This window comes from Hesperophylax consimilis, chromosome 20 (assembly GCF_061612785.1).
Source record: "Hesperophylax consimilis isolate HC1 chromosome 20, BYU_Hcon_1.0, whole genome shotgun sequence".
Lineage (NCBI taxonomy): Eukaryota > Metazoa > Arthropoda > Insecta > Trichoptera > Limnephilidae > Hesperophylax > Hesperophylax consimilis.
This window is the reverse complement of record NC_142855.1, coordinates 23,739,707-23,752,712: the sequence shown is the minus strand read 5'-3', so window position 1 is coordinate 23,752,712 and position 13,006 is coordinate 23,739,707. Positions and strand designations below refer to the sequence as shown.

At 34.8% G+C, this 13,006-nt stretch overlaps 1 long non-coding RNA gene across 1 annotated transcript; it reads right to left on the bottom strand.

Moving 5' to 3' along the window:
- Positions 1–2,049: 2,049 nt before the first annotated feature.
- On the bottom strand, positions 2,050–12,609 carry LOC149414390 (uncharacterized). Its single transcript, XR_016304039.1, has 4 exons — positions 12,476–12,609; positions 6,054–6,262; positions 4,605–4,754; positions 2,050–4,467 (listed from the first exon to the last, which is right to left on the bottom strand). It is a non-coding gene; the product is annotated as an uncharacterized LOC149414390 (long non-coding RNA).
- Positions 12,610–13,006: the final 397 nt, after the last annotated feature.

Genomic DNA, 13,006 nt, shown 5'->3' with positions numbered 1-13,006 from the left:
ACCAACCATACGTTTGACAAAAACACTGGCGTCAGTCTATTGCATAAAAACGGAATAGGCCTTAGGTTGGATAACTTAGAGGCGTTAGAATTAAGGAAAGCCAAAAACGTCAATAGCAAAGTCATCAACAACCAAATAAACTTAAATAAAAGCCCTATACTCAGATTGTTCCCTATTGACAAAGAGCACTCGCATCTCAATCTCCCACCTATCCCTACCTCTTCCGCTGTAGCTCAGACCGTCTACTTACCGTGATATCAACACATGTTAATTAATATTTTATATGTCTAGGTTTAGAATTATACAGTCCTGATGAAGCTACGGTTGTAGTGAAACCCGGTCGACATTAAGTATTTACCTATAAGTGATGTTTACAAAGTTAAACACACAGCTGAAAACTCACAAAAGGTCCATAATACTGGGGGACTTTAATATCAACTTACTTGACTCCACAAACACACACACTTGTAAATACACAGAAATCATCAAGTCAAACAATTTCAATATAATAAACAAAAAACATGCGACACGTATCACAGAAAGCACCAACACCATTATCGATCACATCATCTCAGACATAAATCTTTCATATTCTATAACATTATCCGAATACAAGCACGACACAGGGCCACGCCGTGAAATAAAACGGCTGAAAGCAGCCAGAAAAACATTTGAAGTTAAGTCAGAGACCAACTCAATATGAATAGCCTTAGTCACAAGGCATACAAACATACAAATATATGCCTTCTGCGAATGTTGTCCTCTCCGACGAGTAAGCGTAATACGAAGAGGACCCGCGTAATCAACACCGGTATGAACGAAGGCTTTTGCTTCAGTACTACGATATGAAGGTAAATCTGCCATCTTTGGCGTAGGATGTGATGGATTTGAGCGGAAGCAGCAGTTGCATTTCCGCACCCTTGCCCTAATAACCGTCCTAGCATATAATTTCCAATAGCGCTGACGTAATATAGACATAAGAAGTCCTGGACCGGTATGACAGTTCATGACATGAAAGTGATCTATGATAAGATTTACAACAGAGTCATGTTTAGGTAGTAATACCGGATGTTTAGCCTCAAAAGGTACCTAAGTCCGATTTAGAAAGGCGTCCCCCAATACGTAACAAATTGTCCTCATCAAGAAATAAAGACAAACCCTGAAGCCTTTTGGAGTGGAATTTGCCTTTCTGAAGTGCAGCAATATCATTTGAAAAATGAGCATTCTGCACGGAACGAAGTACAGCCTTTTCAGCAGTCACAAGATTATTGACAATTCCAGAGGAAGGTGATATCTTTTTTATGAATCGGAGGATATAAACGACACTTCTTAGTAGTTTATCCCAAGTGTATATACGCTGGGCCAGTTCGCCCAGAACCGATTGTTTACCCAGAACCATTGCAGTGAGCACATTAACTTTGTGTTTAGGCATTTCACCGGTATTGGTGGGGCGAAACGGTTTTACTGGCCACTCCAAAGGCGGGTGGCGAATCCATAGTGGGCCGTTCCACCATAATTAATGTGAAACGAGTTGAGAGGGTAGCATGCCACGAGAAAGGCAATCGCTCGGGTTTTCACTGCCGGTGACATGGTCAAAATTCTGATTCTGATGATTCTGTGATATAAACTGTGGTGATTTTTCGTGCTGATCATCCAGATTTCTTTGTAATAAAAGTATGTGGGTACTATTTGGTTTTATTCAGGTAGCTACAAGTATTGATACAATGGACAATATAAAAGTTTGCTAATGAAGAGAGGACGAGTTACAACAGACATGCCTTGTTATACGTCTCGGTCATGCTGTCCCACTCAGATATGCCTATCTCTTTTATACCGACAGACATACATTCACCACAATAACTAACATTAATAATTAAAAAGTGTGGCTTATACTGATGGATTCGCTATTATTTTAAAAATTTGTACATAAAATATTAAAGGATTATAGGTGCCTACAACAACATATTATAAGATGAATATTTGTCTCAAACAATTTTTATTCTTAAATTAAATAATTAATCAATTTACAGAATATAATCATTGCTGTTAACTAAAATAATTCGTCGGCTAACTCTTCACCGCTATTCATTTTTTAAATGTTTTTCTTCTATAGAAGCAAGTGCTTGTGTTTAAAAGAGTGGTGAGCATCAAGATGAAAAATATATAGTGTTTTTAATCAATAATTATTTGAGGAAATATGATTATTTAAAAAAAACACGTAAATAAACTAATTAAAATTTACATTTATTAAGAAAAGGAGAATTAATAATGAAGTAAGTAAAATGGCATGGTTCACAATGCTTCAACTGGGCCACTTGGCCTACTTCTATTTTATAGTGTTAATTATAATGTTTATATAATCGAGTTGAAATATGTGCACTTATAAGTTATAACATTAATTTATTATTTTTCGCTGGCTATATAGGAAGGTGGGTACGTGGAATAAAAATTAGATTTTTTTGTACAATTTCGAAAACTGATGTATTATTATTATTGTCACCATAATAATCTGAAAGGCTCGAAGGTACAAAGAAAAAAGCATCAAAAAATCAAAGACAACAAACACAAATGAAATATAATAACCATATTCCAAAAATCAAATTAACAATGTTAATAACAATTCACCCATTTTGCTTTACTTTCAGAAGATGTATTAAAAAACGAATATAAATACAATATTTAGTGAGAATAATGGGTATGTTTCAGTTTTATGTACCTTCGGTTACAGTGCATCCGCTGTCGTTAAACGAAACTTTGACGATGAATAAATATATTTGTTTGAGAGATCAGTTTCATCGTGCAACATCCCCGGCTTCACCCGAGTTCACTGCGAGAGTCATATGGGTCTTGATATTGAGAAACTTTTTTGCGAAATGTCAGTCATTTAGTTTAATTTGAATAAGACACGGCCAATAGGCCGGCATTATCGTTCTTCACCACATAAATAGTTTCGTTCTTATTGGCATGAGATACACTTTTAACGTTCTCAGATGCACGAGCTGTGTGAGTTGCGGAGCTGCTTCCAAAAAATATTAAATAAAATGAAGCTTCTTAACCTTAGCTTAACTAACGATTGTAAATTATTTCGTGTGTAGTTCATGTTACTCCATGGTGTTTAAGATTGTGTCTCGTCAGAGAGACCATTTGACAAAATGAATAATTGCACTTACAACATGAAAAAGGTTTTTTCCACTGTGAGTCAGCATGTGGCTATTCAGATTGCCCCTTTGAGAAAATGAATAGTTGCATTCAGAACATGAAAAGGTTTTTCTCCACTGTGAGTCAGCAAGTGCCTCTTTAGATTGGCCTTCCAAAAAAAGGAATAGTGGCACTCGGAACACGAAAAGGGTTTTTCTCCACTGTGAGTCAGCATGTGCCTTTTTAGATGGAACTTCTAAGAAAATGAATAGTGGCACTCGGAACACGAAAAAGGTTTTTCTCCACTGTGAGTCAGCATGTGGTACTTCAGTTGGCCACTTCCTGAACAAGAAAAATTGCACTCGGAACATGAAAAAGGTTTTTCTCCACTGTGAGTCAGCAAGTGCCTCGTAAGACTGCCTCTTCGAGAACATGAATAATTGCACTCAGAACATGAAAAAGGTTTTTCTCCACTGTGCGTCAGCATGTGGTACTTCAGTTGGCCACTTCCTGAACAAGAATAATTGCACTCGGAACACGAAAAAGGTTTTTCCCCACTGTGACTCAGCACGTGGCTCTTCAGTCGGCCACTTCGAGAACATGAATAATTGCATTCAGAACATGAAAACGGTTTTTCTCCACTGTGAGTCAGCATGTGGCTCTTCAGTTGGCCACTTTGAGAACATGAATAATTGCACTTGAAACATGAAAAAGGTTTTTCTCCACTGTGAGTCCGCATGTGCCTCTTTAGATCGCTCTTTCGAGAAAAAAAATAGTTGCACTCAGAACATGAAAAAGGTTTTTCTCCACTGTGAGTCTTCACGTGGCTTGTCAGAGAGCCCCTTTGAGAACATGAATAGTTGCACTCGGAACATGAAAAAGGTTTTTCTCCACTGTGAGTTAGCATGTGCCTCGTTAGAGAGCCCTTTTGAGAAAATGCATAGTTGCACTCAGAACATGAAAAAGGTTTTACTCCACTGTGAGTTAGTATGTGTCTCGTCAGATGGCCCTTTCGAGAACATGAATAGTTGCACTCGGAACATGAAAAAGGTTTTTCTACACAGTGAGTTAGCATGTGTCTCGTCAGTTTGCTTTTTTTAGAACATGAATAGTTGCACTCGGCACATGAAAAATGTTTTTCTCGTCTGTGAGTCAGCATGTGTCTCATCAGATTGCCCTTTCGAGAGTATAAATTGTTGCACACCGAACATGACAAATGTTTTTTTCCAATATGGATGCGTAAGTGACTTTTGAAATTCGACTTATGAGAATTGGAATAGGTACAATGAGGACAGAATAATTGTTTCTCCACAGGATGCATCTTCTGATCTGTAGAAAAAAAGAAATTAATACGATTATAAAGGCATAATACGATTTAATATCTACACTTGGCGTAATAAAGCACAGTAATTGATAACAACGATGGCAGAATTGTTAAAATTAGGAAAAAAAAAAAGTGTTTTTACCGGACTGGACAATTCTTTCAAAGCGTTCTAAGCATTCCTTTTTTACATCCGGCAGGTCTATGTCAACTTCCATACAAGAGAATCCCCCATCATTATCTTCTCGGCGTCCGAGTTCCTCCTTGACGGTAATAGTCTCCACATTAATGCAAGCTATAAAACAACATGAACGTACATTGATCATCGATTTTAAACTCATTTAAAAAAACCTTAAAATAAAAACAATAAAATAAATCATTGATTAACCGATCAGAAGTGAGAAATAAGTGAAGAGAGTTCAAGGTTAATTTAAGAAAATTAATAAGAACGACCCCGAATGTCCACTTCAGAAGGAATAAGCATTTGCTCTTGAGTACTTTCAGTATGGAGTTGTTGTTTTAATTCAATGGAATGATGTTTTCTTCCATCAATATGTATTTTTAACGAATGAGGATGAGGTGGAAACTTGAGGAATCAAGCACTTATTGTAAGCATTGGCGGCTTCTGTGATCGTAGGGTATGGTCACATCAAACAAATCACAAATAAACACCTCAAAACAATACATATTTTTCTAAACATAAGAAATATATATAAAATAAAACAATTGAAAACAATATACTTGGCACTTTGCCACTCATTTATAAAATATGGAATAAATGCTTGGGGAAGAGCAACAAACTCGGCCATCGATTCATTATAAATCGCACAGAAACCGATCTGAAAGGTAATATTAAAAAACATAGACCGACTGATACAGACCAAATATTCAACAGTTGTGACATACTAGATATACGCCAATTATACGTTAAAACACTACTAAACTACATTTTTGACCAAAAAAACAAATTTCAACATGCACAAAATATCACTAACAGAACAGTTAGACAAGCGTACAAAGAAAACATAAAAACTCCGATGGTAAATACAAGTTTTGGACAAATACACTATCAATACCATGCTATAAAAGCTTTCAACAGTCTAACACTTGAAAATAAAATCGAGGAAAACAAAAATAAATTGAGACACAAAATTACAAAATGGATTTAAGAACAAAAAAGACAATATTACCAAAATTTCATAACATAAAATAATAAAAACTAAACGTAACACACAAAACTTTGGCTGTTTCCGGCAGAGATAAAAAAACAACTGGTAAAAACTAAAATAACTGCCACTTAAGAGGACAGCGTTAACACACATATAATTTTCTGTCGCCATGGCAATCCAAAATGGACTTGTATTTTTATTTTTTTATCAAAGAAACAAACATTCCCGGGTTACGAAAAATCTGAGAACATTTGAAAATCTCCAACTACCACCACAGTAAGTGGAAAAAGTTGCTTATGTTGTGATGGAAGACTTAGCCAGTCGAGGAATTGAACACACTACGCCTGGGTGGGACCCAAGCGCGATGTCAACTCAGCCACCGACCGGTCTAATACAATTTATTTTACATAATCGATGCAACTCACTGGCTGTCTGAGTACTTTCCGCATATCGCAAACATTCTTTCTTTACATCTGGGAGGTCGAAATCCATATAAGTGTAGGGCATTTCACCTCCGCCTTCTTCCTGGGGCCCTGGTTCCGTTTTGATGGAAACAGTTTCTGGATTTACTAGATCCATGGCACCGCTGTTGCAGGGTTTGGTAATTGGTAAACGCACAAACAAATATATATACCTGAAACAAACATAGTTGTAACGTAATCCTATGAGCACACGAAAGCATTTAAATTATCGATTAGATCAAGAGATATGAAGTGTCAACATAAAGGTCAAGATAGTCACAATATGTATCCCTTATTTCAAATATCAGTTTCATATAAGATATCATTGTTTTGACAGAATATTCCAAGCAAACAAAATTTAATAATATTAAATACAATACAATAAGTTGAAGTAAAACAGAGATCCCGGGTCCTTGCACAAAAGCATTAATTCATAAAGATTGACAACTCGACCTTCTAGAGAATTGGTTTGGTCAAGATTTTAACCTTAGATCTGGCAAATTTTAAGACAACCTGGCATCGGTGACGGCCCACCAAACCATCGACAAAGAAGAAGAAATTTGAAAAAGGCGCGCCTATAGACAATATAATTCTGCTTCGGAACCTACCGAAAATTCAATTCATTAGCCTAAAACATAAGTGAAATGTCACCCAAGACCACAAAGTCCCATCTGACAAAGCGCTGTCCTAACCATAATTGTTCAGTAAACGCAAAACACAATCGGAAATGAAATTGTAGGATTACGCGTGACTATATCTACATTGTCAACATTGCACGTAGTGCACATCACTCTTAACCTTTCCCTTACTGTGCTAAAAAATCAACGCGTTCCGGTGCTGTGTAGTCAATACACATCTCAAAATCAGCGATTTAATTTCGGAAAAATATTGATATTCTTAGATTTTTTTATTTTCTTTATTTAATATTTGAAAACAATATTTTTTTACAAAGATAAATATACAGGATATAAACAAGATATAAAACAATAGAAATTAAAGTAGCCTTTCCTCACCATAAAGAGACAATGAATGCTCTTGTGTTTTTTGAGGGAATTCTATTTCAATTATATATATGTTAGTATTAATGTAAATAAATTATTAAGAAACAACACAATATTTAAACAATATTACTTCTAGATGTAAGTAGTGAACGTATTTTGGACTTATAATAGTTTAAGGTATTTTTTAAATTTAATTTAAAATTCCTGAATATTTTCGATATTAATATATATTTATATTTATTTATTTATATTTATAAATAATCGCTTATGTTTATTATCCACTGGAGCGACAACGCGAAATAAATAATTTTGCCTAGATTGCTCGAGATATCCAGACGATCATTTTTTTAATTTGTTGCCAACATTTAAAAAAACATAACTTAGAATTTTTACATGGAGTCATACAAACTTGTTATGGTGCCAATGAGTTAACCTGTATTTTGCCGTTTGTTTCATTTTTGTAGGATTTATATAAAAAATCGTAAAGTTTATAGTCGCGCGAATCCTGCGTGTTTGTTACTTTGAAACTGCCGTGACAGCTACTTTTTCGAGTCTTTTTTTAACTAATTGAATAGTATAATACATACAGTCTATTTCACAATGTCAAAATCGAAGCGAAGCTTTTTATATAATTGAGATCTAATACTGGATATTTATGACCATGTTTTTATATTGGATAGTAAAACAAGAAACAGGGTTTTAAATAAGATATATATCATAGAAATACATATTACTAATCTTTCAGAAAATACTTTGTAAATTGCTTAAATTCCGTGTTATTTTGACATTTTTCATCCAGAATACGTGATTGGACAGCATTTAAGCTCAGTACACACCGGGTGAATTAACCTAGCAAAGTTTATGATGATGGTTATGAAACCTTTCATGTCTAACTTGTAGGAGCTTAGAACGGTAATTAAAATCTTTAATTTATTGTAGAAAGCAATCACTTTGTGGTTTGACATATTTAATAAAATAAAATAAAATACTTTTAGTTTTAAAACCACGAGTAGTAATAATTTGTACCTTAAAGATGCTTGAGTAAAGCTAAACCGGTCAATTCTAAAATCTATTAAAAACTCGTGGTTTTAAAACAAAAAGTATTTTATTGAAACCTATCAACCCTAGGATTTGCGACATCTATGTTTTAACGGATAAAGCTTCGTTTACAGTGCAAAATAAAGTTGGGTTTTGTAAAAAAATAGTTGGGGGGGGAAATAAATTATAGAACAAACAATTTATTTATTTATTACTTGCAATAAAAATAATTGAATTTTATATTGGTTTCATAAAATTTAAACAAAACAATACATAGTATCATTATGCCTCATTCCAGAGTGATACTCTCAGTATCGCCCTGGTGACAGACCACCATTCAAAATTGAACATTGCTTGAAATGGTTTCATTATGTATAGTGACTAGATCTAAAATAGCCACTTTACAAGATATAGATAAATTGAAAAAACATATATAAAAAGACAAAAACAAAACAAGTAACGTGTACAATATACAGGGGAAAACGAGAATACCTATGCATTTTTCAATATGTATATTTCAATAATCAGAATTGAAATATACATATTAAACGTCCACCAAACCTTCTCCAAAAGGACCCCATAATCGAACCTTTTGGGGCTTTGTCGTAACAACATTTTAATGAGATGTAAATATGCGGAAAGAACCTGGACAGAATGCGGAAAGATCTGTTCACCAAACACAAGTGAATAGCCAAGTACTTCACCACCTTCCTCTTCCCCATCTCCTTCCATAACTTCTGTCTCACAACATCCCCCAATTGGGGATGCTATCACACAAAAAACCATCAGGCGGCAGAATCGATCGCATTGCCTGCCTATCATTCTGGTCTTGTCTCCTAAGTTCTATGGCCAAAGCGGGGTCAAGTGCATTGCTAAAAATTTAAGATGGTCCTGGTAACATGCATAAAGTATCCTCGTTGCTCACTCCGTGGTCGACGTCGCTTGCTTCATCGTCCACGTCGCTTGCGCTGCTATTCTCCATGTCCGTTTCTGAAACAACAGAAATCACAAATTAATTTAATGGGTCTGTATTTCAATTACGGACCGCCTCTGGTACGACGTTTAAAAAATAAACTAATAGCACGATCAAACGAATCAAATACTTGAGGCGGGCAATGTCAAGGCTTAGAATAACATCAGTGTATGTATGAGACGATGTATGCATGTGAATAAAGCTAGGAGTATGTCTGTCAAGACGGAGTTGTGTAGCGGTCCAGAATGTCTGCCTACCCCTGCGGGGAAATGGTATGGTGGATTTGATGGTTAGTTATTTATTTTTTTGACTCACGGTTCCTAAGTGCCGACTTTTCTTGATAGCGAGCTGCTGAGTCCACGTCGCTCGCTTCATCGTCCACATCGCGCACGCGGTTATCCTCCATGTCCGTTTCTGAAACAACAGAAATCACAAATTAATTTAATGGGTCTATTTTTCAATTACGGTCCGCACCCGGTAGAATGTTTTAAAAAATAAACTCACCGTTTCCAAACGCAGACACTTCTTGGTAGAGTGGGACGTCCACCCACAGCTCGCTATCATCACCCCACCGCGGTTCATCCCGTGATGTCCCAGGTAAGGGAGTGAAGGTAGCGGGAGATGTCAAACATGTTGGGGGAACTGGCGAAGGTAATGTTGCTGGTGTCCCTAGTGAAAAAGGACACCCTATTCTCTCCGGAGATGGAATTCTGAAAACATATTCATTAATCACATTAACGGATTGTTCTCATTCACGCGTGAACTGAATCTGTAAAAAGCCAGGTAAAATAAATAAAAAATCAAAATCAGTGTCATAGACAGCTCCGATTCTATCTCATGTGTACAATGTACATATAACCAATATAACTGTTGCAGAACACTCAGGAAAACAATAATATTGTTTCATGCATATTTAAACACGTTTACTAACTTTTCTTGTTTTTCTTGGGGACGCAGTGGGGAGAAGGATCCGCGCCGCCTGCTTCTGGAACTTTCTGAATTCAAATTCCAGTTGGAAGGAAGCAGACTGGGCCCTTGCTGCCTTTTGGGCCCTGGCGCGATCCTCTCTCACCATTAGTAAAGCTGGATCACTGTAAAAAATATTTTAAAAAATATATATGATGGCACAACACAGATCCACAGTGAAATACCGACTTTAAAAATATTAAAAAATACTAACACTCCACAGTCCACTTTACATTTTATATTCAAAATATTTATATTTTCTGCATACAAAAAATATTTTTATATATTTTAATACATTCAAACCTGAAGATTGTTGAATTCGTTCAAATTTGAAATAAATTAATTTATTATAAAACGAAATAATCGAAAACGTATTGTGAAGTGGGGCCTTAATTCAATAAATGGCATAAAATGCCGAATTTTTGTTCTTAAATTGCTACAGATTTCAAATGCAAGTAACTTGTTTAAAAAGTACCCAATCTATATAAAAATTTATATTTTTCTCTTTGTTACGAATCACTGTAATGGAATAACTTTATTTCCAATGCACACGTGAATTCATTAAATCGATTTTTGTAAAAACAAAACACATTCTGTAATGGCGTCGCAAAAATTCACATTTGGTTTTAGAAATGTATTAAAAACAACAATATTTTTTTATATAATAGAGTTGAAAACACGTTAAATAGTTATACAAATGATTAGCAAATACACTGGTAAAATAATATTAAATTAAAATGATATACTTACGACATTTCAATGATTTATATATCTGACAGTTGTAAAACGCACGTAGCACAATCCAACGAAATGTTTGAATAAAAGACAAATATTTAAATTTCCATAGAAGACTTATCGATTCTAGGATTTGCGACATCTATGTTTTAACGGATAAAGCATTTCAATAGCTTTGTTTATAGTGCAAAATAATAGACGCGGGCATTGCCAAAATTTTAAAATAAATATTTTTCGAATCACGAGATAATTTGCAATTTTTTTCAATAAAGCAAACGGAGGCATTTAAATTGGCGCATTTATATTACCAAAAGCAATCCAGTGGTTAAGGCTTTTACGTACATATATAATAATATTTACGAAATTACATTGGTAAACAGTGCAGGAAATGACTGTCCAAAACACTTGCACAAAAATATATATAAATAAAAATATTGTTGACTTTGATCCACACAGTATGTAGGCACAAAATATAAAACAATTAGGTATACCTATATATTGAAATTGATGTACCAAACATATAAACATCATCGGAGTATATGTTTCCTAGCTGTTGAATACGTCGCATAGGAGTGTGATATTGGGACGTTGATATAGAATTGCTACAATAATATGGTAGGTACTGTCTTGTAACTGACCTGCTTGGAGTATGAAAAGAGATTACATATAATAAATCAAGGGTATCAAACATTGAATTAATGATTTTATACAAACAAGTTAAATCAATAGTAAGTTATAATTTTATCGCATAAAGTTAAGAATGCTTAAAAGTAAAAATATTTATGTTAAAAGTGTCCCGTTGACAGTTTGCTTAATACGTATATTATGTGAGTCATTCAATTACATGGAATTAAACATAATCAAAAGCATTATATTTATAGGATTGACTCGTCGTGATGATTTAAACTAGAAATATGTTTGCAATAAATAACTCTGATGCAAAAATCATATGCACAGTAAAAATAGTAACGAAATTTGAAATATCTCACGGCCGCTTTCACCAATAAGACGGCAGAAGAGAGACCGCTCGGTTCCGAAAGAGATTTAAATACAATGTTGACTTCACAAACATGACTGGCAGTAAATATACTTAACGGGTTGAATATAACCGACTTAAATGAGTTACTATATTGACCGTAGCCACACAAAGCGTAGACTATGGTGTAGATTTGAGTGAGCCGAACCAGTTGCTCCTATATCATCTGAGATGTAGATATTCTCACTATCACGCTGATAGAATACCACAATTCAGAATAGACAATTTGCCTTAAATGGCTTTAGCTATGTTTCGGGATTAGAAATGGCATACATATCTGTATTTTAGGGTGCAAAGTAAAATAAACTTAGGGATGTCTATTATTGACAATGAGTAAACGCAAGATATAAAAGTAACATAACGCCTAACGGAATTGACTAATTAGAATAAGTTAAAGTTTTCTACTCGGTGTGAAGATATAAATAATAATAACATGGCATTTATTTAGCGCAGTTTAGTGTCATTTCACTTCAAGTCCGCTTAACAACCCCATTTACCGTTTGTCGCATGTTAACCTGGTTAGTTTTGGATAGATCAATATATTATTTACGAATGATATGAAAAGTGATATATTCTTATAATAAACCAATTAAGTGGCTCCGGTCTTACTTAGTCAAAATAACATGAACCTACTTACAACGAGTATAAGGCAACAGTTCAAATGTGTTGAAGAAACGTCATTAGAAAAATAGAAGAGCAAGAATGTGATTAACTTCGAGATAAAATGTGATGTTCACTGAAGTAACATAAAAACTGAATAAATGGACCACAAATATTGTGCAGTTAATACAATATTACTTCAGAAAAGAGGAATAACAATTGTAAAGTGCTACGATGCAAGATGCACAAAGAAATGGAAATGTCACTAGAGGTGGTCGATATTTCAATCCCGGTTACAAGGAACCGGTTCCATTGCTGACGCTGGAACCGTCAAAATAATTTCCGTGAGGAACCGGTTCCTCTCCTCCTCACCACAAGATTCGGTTCCAAGTACCGGCTTATTTTCACAAAAGTCAAACAACACTAAACTATTACTGATCTTAGTGAATAATATTTTTTTTCCTAAAGGGATAAATGTCATTCGAGAATAACCAGACATCGAACGAAATCCACGGTAATAATTCCATAATGGACACAACAATAAACTCTGTCTCGGTTAAACTACCCG